This window comes from Motacilla alba, chromosome 1A (genome assembly GCF_015832195.1).
Source record: "Motacilla alba alba isolate MOTALB_02 chromosome 1A, Motacilla_alba_V1.0_pri, whole genome shotgun sequence".
Classification (NCBI taxonomy): domain Eukaryota; kingdom Metazoa; phylum Chordata; class Aves; order Passeriformes; family Motacillidae; genus Motacilla; species Motacilla alba.
Window position 1 is genome coordinate 37,216,022 of NC_052031.1, and position 12,146 is coordinate 37,228,167.

Below are 12,146 nucleotides of genomic sequence, written 5' to 3' on the forward strand. Positions count from 1 at the left end.
GTTATGAAAGGAATTGCTCTTTGCTTGAGACCCTTTCTGGATAAATTTGCTCAGTGCAGTGTAATTAAATTTGTCTTTTGAAGTGTATTTAAGAATTTTGTTTTTGTATTTAGGATTTTTTAATAAAGTTGTGACAGCAGACATGCTGCTGCATTATTCCTGTCTTGTTTTGTTGTGGGAGGACTACCTTCTGAAATAGCCCATGAGCTAGTAATGAGTTTGAGTTGTCACAGAAGAAAAAATCCAAGGCACAATTCTGATAATTTATAAAAATACTCAGTAATTTTTGAGGAATAGAAAAAAAATTGTTTCAATAAGAATGTAGAAAACAGCTAGATAGTGTCTCTTGCACTAATTATTTGTTAATTAAAAAATACTCTGATTTTTTCTTTTCAGCAAGTTCCAATACACCACATTTGCTGAAGAGAATGAAATATAAACTCTCAGAGAACATCCTTGTATTAAAAAAAATCTTAAATGTCCCTATACAAAACAGCTTTTCATGCTTTTAAAACCTTCCTATTTTTAAGAGGAGCATAAATTCCGTAACTGCAAAGTGTGTCTCTCAGTACATATTTGCATATATATAGAGAGAAACATTTCTAAGGAATGAACTATTACTGCTGCTCTCACTCATAGGAACTCTGAAAAGAGACTCATGAGAATCATAAGAAATGCAGAGTCATGGAAAATGTCGGCAGAATCTCGTGTCACAGACTGACAAGCCCAGGCATGATTTCTAGACCAAAGGAAAGAAGTTGAGAAGAGAGTGTAGCAGCTGAAAACCTGCTTGTGTGCTGCAGCCCCAGTGACAGGAAATCGCCATCTGTCCCTTTTAGTCATCTACTTCAGCTAAAGTGACACAGAAATATACATTGTAAGACCTTTATCTTAGATCTGTCACAGGCATTTGTGTGTTCACTGCCAATTAACAACATCTAATTGTAAGGTATTATGTGCTGTAAAAGTTTAATAGGTCTAACTGCATTTGTAGCTCTAGCAGAGAGACTTTCTTGATAAGACCTTAATGGTGGTTAGGAACTTAATATTTGGGTCACTTGCTGAAATGTCATGGCATGTAGAAGTTCATTTGATCATTACAGTGATTGTTTCTGGCCTTATAAATCTGGTCATTTATAAGCCGTTAATAGGAATATCTGTAGATTGGCACAAGACTCAGGAGGTCTAAATACCTGTCTAAATCATTACAGGCTGCATAAGCAATGGGGCACTTTCTACTTGGCATGTAACTGACTCGTAATACTATAGTTTTGCTGCTGGGATGGACCTGGGGCCTCATTTGACCTTCAAGACTTGTGACTTCTTACAGGCTAAGGATGCCTCTGAATATAAATGAGTCAATACTAATGGCCTCTCCTAGTCCTCAAGGGAGAACTAATTTGAATCATGTTTGACACCTTCATTTAATGTTGCTGTCATTTTACACGCGCTCTCTTCCTGTCAGCAGAGCTGGGGACTGCTCAAAGGGCCCTGGCTGAAATCTACTGGGTTAAATTCAGCCCCAGAAGGTGTGGAGCTCAGCATGTGGATGAGAAGCAGAAAAGCAGAGCTGGAGGGAGAGAGGCGTCATGCCTGTGCTGAAAGGAGGTGCTAGAGCCCACTTTGGCACTGAGCACAGTAAGGGGTGTGTGTGAGTCACATATATAGACTGATGTGGGAGAAGTGAGACATAGCACCAGGTGGGCAGCTGTGGGAGCCACAGTGAGTGTGAAGGGACACAGGGTGCAGGTTTAGTCTGAGGAAATGATTTTTATTTAGACTGGAGGAGTGCATTCCATGGGAGGTATTGACAGTGATTTGGATTCCTCTGTACAATGATTCTTCTGTAATATGGAAAAAAAGAATGTTCAGGATTAACATATTAAACTGTTATACAATGTGATGACCATATAGAACATAAAAATATGCTTTGCTATTTATTATATATTTCTATATAGAAACATATTTGTTAACCACTGCTAATCTTTTCCATGAGATGAATGCACAGTGTTGTAGTGCATTTCATAATCAATTTCTTTGTTCAGTGAAATAAAGCAAAAACTAAATCTCTAATAGTGAAATGTGGATTTTAATTGGTAAACAAGATACGAGCTAATCAGATCAAAACTATGACACTGCATTTCCTTGCTTGGCTACAGCAGCTGAGAGAAGGTGGCTGATTATCAGATAAGATTAATTGTTGCAGCCATCATATTTCATAACATTTTCCAAGATGATTTTTATATCTTTTTAAATCTATTTTGATATGCACAGGTAATCTACTACAACTGGTAGGAATAAGTTAACAAACTGATGACTAAAGTTAAAACACAAGCGCCTGCTCTTGAATGATTTTATTGTATAACTTTTTTTTTTTTACAAGACCAAAACCCATTTATTATTATTTATGATTTGGTATGAATGGTACATGGACTGAGACATATATATTTTTTTTTTTTCTATTTAGAATGAATATTATTAAGAATTAAGCATTTCTATTAATTTATGTCCATTTGTTTCTGGACTTGTAAGTACAGTATTTCCTGCAAGGTAGAGTTGAAAGTGCCACTTCTTTGTGATAGAAAGACAATACCTTTGACAGAGGAGATGATAAAAACAAATATCAATGTGTTCAACAGCACTTTTCATCTCAGAGTAGCAAATAGTTTTTAAGACCTTTAAACCTGTATGACTTCTTGTAATACAAAAAATATGATGGACCAAAGACCCAGTAGTTTCTCTATTCTCTCTCATTTTCTTGGCTGCCTTTTCCTATGAGCTCAGTTGTGATGGAAAATTATATTTTTCCATCTGTTTTGGCTGATATTTGAAATTTCAGGTCAAAAGCTAGGAGAGAGGAAGAGACAGATCCAATTACAAGCTTTTATTTCCAATGAAAGCCATACTGAGTCACCCAATTGCTAAGCCATCAGGGAATCTGTGTATGGCAGCATTCTCACCAATGAAGGTAGTGGAGTGCCCAGTGTCTGTTGGAGACGATTTCCCAAAATGCTGCTGACTTAGGTTTCATCTCTTCCCTGGGGTGCCCTGGAAGTTCTCACTCTTCAAGGACCTCAGGCTGCCTTGATCTAGGCATGTTCCGCTCCAGCAGGGGCAGTAGCCATGACCATTTGACATTCAAGAACAGCTGGAGGAGATTGCATTAAGAGAGATTCTATGGACATGTGGCAAGAGTAGCAGGGCTGGGAGTGGGACCTGGACCCAGTAAAGCCCTTCTCCCTCTGTGCTGTGGGGTCACTTGCGTTTGAAGATTGCAGCACTGTAATACAGAGCCCCAGCTCTGACAGGAGGGGCAGAGAGGGATCACAAATAGACCACAGGTGAGTGGCTCACTTAGTGATAGGGAAGATATGCACATTGGAAACCGTTCCACTAGAGGAGGGCATTGGATGAGTTTCCCATTTTCTGCCTGCTGTAGTTGCTTAATGTTCTACCAGTATCATTGCTTTGTCTCTTGGCTCTGTCTTATCTATAAACACAGTTGGTGATTTTCCTGGACTCAAATCAAGGAAGGCACCAAGGATGTTTAACCTGAGGCTACAGGTTCATAGAAGGGGCTCAGGTCTCTGGTATTTCCCACTGCCCAATTCAGGTGCAGCCCTGCTCAGGGTTGTTGATTCCTGCAAGGCCGCTGACTTTTTGCCTAGTGCGTAGCGTAGGCAAGTGCTCCATTTAGTTTGAAAAATCCCTTCTAGGAGTTGAGGAACTGGCATGGCAATGCCTCAGTCCTTTTATGGGTCTGATCTCAAGTAATCTAACGAAGGTCACATAAGGAAGCAGGTAGCTTGCTAAATCACATGGCCCTTGAATCTGCTTTGCACCTGAAAATCACTTCCAGCTGCTGCTGTTAAAAAGTCTGAATCCTTCACAAAGGATTGCACTGGTAACATTGCACCCCCATTATTTTGTTCAGAATTAAATTGCTGTTTGAATACTGAAATTAATGGTCAGCTCTAAGTCCCAATTTCATTAATCTTCTCTAAGTGGGATACAGTTTGCTTAATGTCTCCTACCCCACACCTTCTCTGCTAGGGCTCAGGTAGATAACTTTGCATTAAAGATCAAAACTTAACTGCAAAACCATTTAAAAATTATTAAAAGGATTACTGAAATAATACATGGTGACTCTAGAAAGCCACCTTGGTGGTTGAAGCCCTGTCTACCAGCACACTGTATAATATCTTCATCTTGGATAGCCCTTGATCCAAAGGCAAAGGATCTATGGACATCTTTCAGCTGGCTGCTGTAGCAGAGAGAAGCTGTGTGCAAACTCTGTCTTGTTAGGTTACCTTTAGTGAAAAGTGTTTAAGTACCTCTGCATGGCTTGTTTTGACTCATCCTAAAATGAATCAGGACCTCACAGCACAGGATGCTATTCAGACATGAGACCACACATCTATGGAGCTGCAATCTCCATCAATTGAAATTAAACTCTAGAGTTCTTTGTTTCTTTTGTGGAATATCAAGAAAACCCCAATAGAAACTATTCCTGCCTAAAATTCACAGGAAAATATTTCTTGTTCCATAGAACTGTCAGTAATTGAACACAAAAAGGGATGCATTCTGTGTTAATAACAGAGAGAACTGCTCTCTAGTTATTATTTGCTGTTATTTCATTGTGCAGAATGGTTCAGCAGTGCTCAACTTCTCCTTGAACCTGCCACCTGAAAGTTTAACTATTGAACTGGCAGTGAAATAGAATGCCAGGTATCCTCTTACAGATTAATGGTTTTCCTTCCTGATTTCCTGTCTAAAAACAGGACAACTGCTTTCCTTAATAATAAAAAATTTCTCTTGAGACCAAACATGGAAAAGAAAAATTTGAAAAAGAGGCTCTTACCTGGAAATTACTATCATAAATATTGTAACAGAAGTCTCAATATGACCCTAGTGATGTGCTACCCAGGGAATTCTGTAAGACTGTTTATAGTTAGTGATAAAATCTACTCATGAAACATCCTCCAATGGAGAAAGAAAATCAACAGAAGGGCAGACAAGAAAGTCAAAAAACAAAGTTGCATATGTGTTAAATTTTTAGCACAGTAGTCCTGGCAAAGACTGCCATAAACACTCCTAACTCATTTAATTTCTCTGCCCTGTACTCTTTCATCTGATATGACTGTTCCTAGATTATAAAGCCAGAGGGACCATTAGATCATCTGGTTTGACCTCATGTGTGTTGCAGGCCATTAAAATTGTATTCATTACCCTTGTATTGATTCTAAGGACTTCTGCTTGGCTAAAGCTTGTGTTCCAGAGAAGGATGTGGTATTGATCTGAAGACAACAAAAGACTGTGAATCCATCATTTCCACTATTATTAGTTTAAATATTATCCCATTGTCCCTATTAATTTTTTTTCCTTATTTCTAATTGGATTTTTTTCTGACTTAAGTTTCAAGCCATTAGTTCCTGTTATACTTTCCTACCTTAAACTCAAGGCCTTTCAAGTATTGCTTTTTCCCATGGCAATAATAAGCAGGTCACCTCTTGCTCATTTTAACAGACTTCACTTCTCACTAAAAGCTATTTTTTATGGAGCAGATCTTCTTGAGTGCCATCATACAGCACAAATAGGACAGCCAGGGGGTCAGGCCCAGCCAGAATGGATGTATGAAAGGCAGGTCCTGTTTGACCAACCTGATCTTATTCTACGACAAGTTAACCCTCATAGTGGATGAGGGGAAGGTTGTGGACCTGGACTTTGGCATCCAACACCATTTCGCCCAGCATTCTCCTGGAGAATAGGGCTTCCCATAGCTTGGACAGGTGCTCTGTTTGCTGGGTAAAAAGCTGGCTGGATGGCCAAGCTCAGGGAGTGGTGGTGAATGGAGATACATCCAGCTGGCAGCCGGTCACTGGTGGCATTCCCCAGGGCTCAGTTTTGGGATCAGTCCTGTTTAATATTTTTATTAATGATCTGGAGGAGGGGATCAAGTGCACTATCAGTAAGCTGGCAGACAACACCAAGCTGGTGTTGATCTGCTGGAGGGCAGGGAGGCTCTGCAGAGGGATCTGGACAGGCTGGATTCATGGGCTGAGGCAAATTTAATGAAGTTCAATAAGGCCAGATGCCAGCTCCTGCCCTTGGATGCAGTGCTACAGGCTTGGGGCAGAGTGGCTGGAAAGTGGCTTAGTCTTTCCTGGTGGAAAAGACCATGGGAGTGCAGATTGACAGCAGCTGAACATGAGCCAGCATGTGCCCAGGTGGCCAAGAAGGCCAATGGCATCCTGGCCAGCAGGACAGGGCAGGGATTGTCCCCCTGTGCTTGGCACTGGTGAGGACCCACCTCGAGTCCTGTGTCCAGTTCTGGACCCACCACTCCAAGAAAGACATTGAGGTGCTGGAGCATGTCCAGAGAGCAGCAATAAAGCTGGTGAAGGGTCTGGAGCACAAGTCCTGTGAGGAGTGGCTGAGGGAACTGGGGTTGTTTTTCCTGGAGGAAGGAGGCTCAGGGGAGATCTTTATCATTCTTCTCATAAAAGCAGTCCTTATCTCCAGTGTGACAGCCCTCCTCACCTGTGAATTTTATCAGTCTTTAGTTTTTTTGTCCTTGTTTGAAATTTGCACATGCTGAGAAGATACCACCACAGCTGTCTTTTCACAGTATGTTTTAAAGTCTTGCTGCTTCAGCAAGCATCAGCAAAGCTGTCACTGGACTTCCTGCCCATCAACCTGCTATGGAAAGGAGAGCAGTTCCCACTGGTCCCTCATGTCATATATGTGCCATGCTCAAACAAAACTGCCTGGCTGGTGCCAGCTTCTATAAAGCAGGGCTACCAAAACAGATGAAGATAACCACTAAAATATAAAAATTGAAAAAAAAAAAAAAAAAGGTGGGGGAAATCTCTACTGCTGGTAGGACTGAAGAAGCTCTTACACATTGATAAGACCCAAACTTGAAGTTAAGGTGCACGTTAGGCAGATTTCATCATCTAAAGTAGAAAGTTGTTACCATGACAGCATCTTTGATCACCAAACATCCACTGCGGCCACCAAACCTCAGAAGTCAGCTCTTTTGCGGGAGATATGGGGTTTTCACCTCAGCAGTTCCTGCTGCCTGGGAAGATATTAGGCTGCAGCCAGAGCTGAAACTGGGCCACTTACCCCACCACCATCAGCTGTAGTTACTGTCAGTAGCTAGCTCTAAACTTGATATAAACACATTTGCATGGTCAGTACAGCACAATGCGTTTGCTTGGTGGGTTGGGAGTGATTATACACCATTTAGGCACTGGGGGCTGTCAGTGTCAACTTACAGGGCCCTGACTCTGAGTGGAATCTGAAACTCAGTGCTGGTCACATCCAGCATTTGCAGAGGTAGCTGCCACATTGAAATGTAAACCCACATGCACAGTGGGAAGCCCTTTTCACCCAGACAGCAGGAGATGATAAGGACAAGACGGAGCCCTGAAGTACAGCTTTGTGCAAGTGTCTGTCCTGTGTGACAGAACTTGGTGCAGCAGTCTTCAGATCAGCCAGACTTTGGGGTGAAGTCTTGAACTCAAAGTATACATTGCACACCCACTCTGGTGACTGCATGTCACATTATCTGGAAATTCTGGTTTCAGAAGTGTATTGTCTGGATGTTGAACGCGAGCTGGTGTCCCCTGACCCTGCACTCATGCTAATAAGCCCTCAGGCTAGCAAACCCTCCTCACCTCCATCATGGGCAAAGTAGTATTTAGAACTGCTGTTGCTTATATCACTTAATTTTTTTCTGTGCCCCTACTCTTCCCTTTTACCCCAAGGCCATTAACCAGTTCGCTTGGAGCCTCCCTAGGTCTGTTGTTTTATAAGCAGTGATATCTCTACTGTTTTTCAATATATTATTTCTTAGAGTTCTGAGCAAAGAGAGCTCCATGGTTCTTCAGGGGACTAATTGCAATCTGGCAGAGCAGCCGTGTTTACTAGCTGGACTACGTCCACACAGAAGCATTGTTTCCAGGCTGTAGCGTGGAGCAATACAGATGCACTCATGTAGGGCTGTCCCTGGGGTAATAAACCAGCACTAAGCTGCTTCTGCACAGAGCCATATGATGTGTCTCCAGCTGTGGTGAGGTCAGTCTGGAAGCCAGATAAATTGCCAATAAGAAACAGAGCGGAGCTGGCTATATATCTGAAGTCTTGTACAACTGTGTTTTTAAAAATAATGAGACTTAAAAAAAGCAATGGTCCAGTATTACATTTGATAGATGGCAGGGGCTTATTTGAGCCGCAAAGGAATGAAAATATTTAGCACCTTCCAGAAGCAGACCCTAAATCTCTTGGTATTTGTAAGGATTTAGTATTATACTTACAATGCACTTCAAGGAAAATAGAAGTCTTACGGTTGGCACATGAAAGCTGTGATTTATCAAAATTTCTTCCCCAATATGAAAGGAAGCTCTTGGAGGTGAAATAAATCAAAATACCTATTTGTAAAGATCTTGTCAGGGCTGGAGGAGAGGATAGCATTGCCTTCTTATGTCTTTTTACCATCTTATATATTTTGTGGGATATATTACAAAAGGTATCCTAGAGACTTCTCTAAATACATTTTCATTTCTCTAATGTTTGTAAGCCCAAAATGATATTTTCCCCTTTCTTTTATGTATGAATATGGCTATTTTGGCAGGGGACAACCAAGCCTAATAAGGTTTAAAATGCCAATAGAAAATGGAGCTAAGTGTCCCTGCTAAAAACCAAGTGCTATTTGCTGCTCAAGACTTGCCCTATAAGCCCCACAAATCAGCTGGGAAACTGCTAGGAATTTGGTGCATTTTAGGACCTGACTTACTACAACAGCTTATCAGTTGCAGTGCAAGGGATTGGACATGAAAGTAGTTTAGAGCCCAGAAAACCCATCTACCCTCTAGACAATTGCTCTTTTTGTTTCCCTTTTTATATTTCTTGCTTCAGTACACTGTAGAGGAAGTCACAGGAAAATACCCTCTCTCATCAACTGGTAAAATTTCCAAGTGGAATGTTCTCTATTTTTTTTTTAATTTAACCATCATGTACTTAAGCTTGATATAGTTCATACAAAACAAATGGGAAACAAGATATTCTGCTGGAGCCTTTGGAGTGTGTTTTGAGCAGTGGTTTACTAGAAGGATTATCAAACTCAGTTATTTATATTCTTTTAGGAAAATACAAACAATACCTCTTTTTGAATCAGAGAAAACATTACCTTCCTTCAAACATAATTCTGCCATATGCCCTGTGGGGGAGATTATGGTAAGAAATCAGAGGAAGGGCAGAGAAGGAAATCACTTAGATTGGGTCTAGTCAGGCCTATTGGCTGCAATTAGCTTGTGTAAACACACTTGATATGAATTTTATTAAGGACTTCCATGTACATACAATCTGTCAGTCACAGGAAGGATAGCAGGTTCAGGGAGGTTACCTTGGGCAAAAGTGTACGACACCCATGTTGCTCAGTAATTACAGTTAGGGCTGGTGGGTAGGGGAAAACCCAGGCACAAGCATATCAGACTAAGCCAGAAGTGTGCCCTGAGCAGCCCTGTGACTCACAACTAGCAGGAGCAAACATTTGAAAGAAGTACATCAAATCAGAATATACAGGAAATGATCTTTTCCCTGATCATTCTTCCCAGGTCCAGTACTTCAGGGAACTTACTGAGAAAGCACTTGCATGCCGGCAGTCACGTTGAGCAGCCACCTCTGAAGCTCCCCTGCACAAAGTTGCTTTTGAACTCGGCTGCATTGTGGGCCACCTCAGTGTTCTGAAGTGACAAGTTCCACACTGTAATTACGCAGTGGAATTACACAGTGTGGAAAGTACTTTGCTTTGAAATATGATGTCTGACTGAGTACAAAGGTTTTCTTTACATTAAGCTGGATGCTAAAACAGTAAAAATGAACAAATGAAAGGCCTGCTATGATATACCACTATAGGATTGATCTCCAAGTGTGTTGACACTGCTAGTTGACTTGCAGGTGTAAATCACACGTTTAAGTGACAGTGCTATTCTTATTCCCAAAAGCCTTCTAGAGCATATGAATGAGATGCTGTGTTTGAGCTGCAGTGTGTGCAACCAGAGGCTTCTTGCTCCTTTGGGAATTCAGTTGCAGCATGAAATTGATCTCTTTCAGCTACTCTGGTTGAGCAGGTGAAAAGTGAAAATAATTATCAAGGCTCTGTTGCCCCTAGTAATTGAGTGAAACCTCTGAATGTGCCTGCACTGCAGCTTGCTGACATCGTTTGCAGTTGTCTGAAACGAGACAGTGCTCAAAATAAAGAACAGCACCGCTTTCCTCTTAAATGTCTGGAAAGCTGCAAAAACCAGGTAGCCTATCACATGTCTTTAAAACACTACTCATTTTCAGTACAAGCATTGAGTAAATTGCTTATTCAACATATCTAGTGTCCTCTTGACGCATAGCTGGGAATGCCAATAATTGGGCTCAGTGTAGTGGCTTGTCTCTTTAGATGAAATACCAAGAACTGATTTTACAGGTGCTGCCTACTCTATCAAGGAAGAATGCTGTATCCAACCTAGATAATTGGCACCAAACATTGAATGGAAGCCACTCATACTATTTTTTTTTGTCTGAATACCAAGGATGGCTAAATAAAAGCTCAGGGCTTACTTTCATTGCTTGGTAAAGATTGTTAATAATCTAGTGCTTAAACCTTCTCACTCATTAAGGAATCAGAATTTTCCAGAAAATCAGATAATTTCCAGAAAAGTCTGAGGAACTGATTTTGCTCTTATTTTCAGTTAGTCCTTTTAATTTTTTTTTCTTTTCTTTTTCAAATGATCAGTACAAATGGGAAACTTAAAGATGCTTAGGAGGGAGGAGAGATGTTAAAGAACCACCTGTCTGTACTCAACAAATATGTAAGAAAATAATGAAAAAAATGTTAGCATGTATATTCTGGTTTTGAGCTTTACAAGGTTTGAAATTTACAGTGAGCTTTGTTCCAGATTAGGCTTGATCATTCTTTTGTTGCTACATTAAAAAAACCTAAAATTACCAGAGGCAGTAAAGAGCCACTTGGGGCACTCACCTGAATGGACTCTGGAGTCTACAGTTAGAAGCTCATGCTCTTGCCCGGGAGAGTGGGTTGTATTGGAATAAAGACAAGACAAATCTGCCCCTGAAGCCTGAACTTCTTGCCTTCCATGAAAGTATAATTAACAGCTTGGTATCAAAAATCCAGGAGGTGTTTTCAGTCTTGCATTTCTAACCAGGTTACAGACATGGAAGGATGCTTGAAGCACTGGTTTCAGACCCAGAGGAGAGCCAGGATTTCAGATCCTCCTGGAGTCAGCTGGATTAGGCTTGACCCAGTCTCTGCACATTGTGCTGAATATCTAATTTTGCACTTTCTTCAAGAAGACTGGCTTTAGGAATTCCACATAGAGCTTGGCAATACCCTAATTAAATGTGAAATTGAGATCCAGATGGTGTTCATGCATAGATGCCGAATGTTCCTAGTGATGTTGGATCAGGACATTCCTACATGTTTTAGAGGAATCACACAGAAAGGTCTGTGGCAAATTGATGTACCTAGGGCACTGGAGAGAAATGTTGGACACTGGAGGGAAATGCTGAGTGATTTGGAAGATAAAGTTGCATCCCACTGCCATCTCCAGTGAGGGTTCTTGCTTGCATTTAGTCCAAGAACAGCAGGCTTTCTCAAGCATTCAGGTCATACAATAATGTGGCTTTTTGTACAAAATCACAAATGGGTCTGCTGCCACTGGTTGGTGACTGGTGACATTGATTCAAGGTCAGAATCTTGTTATCATCACTAGAGATAAGCAGGAATATTAACAGGAATGAAATGTCCTTGCTCTCATTGAGACTTGATAACTTGTCTAGCTGAGAATGGAGAAATACCTCTTTTCTTCTGAAGGGGCTTGTATTATCAGTCTCACAAACATGTAGATGGATTTGTTAAAGTTGCTGCATTCCCCACAAAATTGGGAAGCATATTAAATACAAATTTTTCAGCATTTGTGTATACAGTGAACTTAGGCACATCAATCATAGATATGCCTAATTGAAGGTCTCAGGGTTTTGCTTTTCTTACGTTATCTGTGCAGAGGCAGTGTGATACAGAGTAGATATGATTCATGAGGATGCTGATATTCAGAAGGACTGGCTGTCAG

At 40.9% G+C, this 12,146-nt stretch overlaps 1 long non-coding RNA gene across 2 annotated transcripts in view; it reads left to right on the forward strand.

Moving 5' to 3' along the window:
* The window catches only part of LOC119707752, a 106,352-nt gene that overhangs the window by 32,952 nt on the left and 61,254 nt on the right, over positions 1 to 12,146 (forward strand). The window lies entirely within an intron of this gene.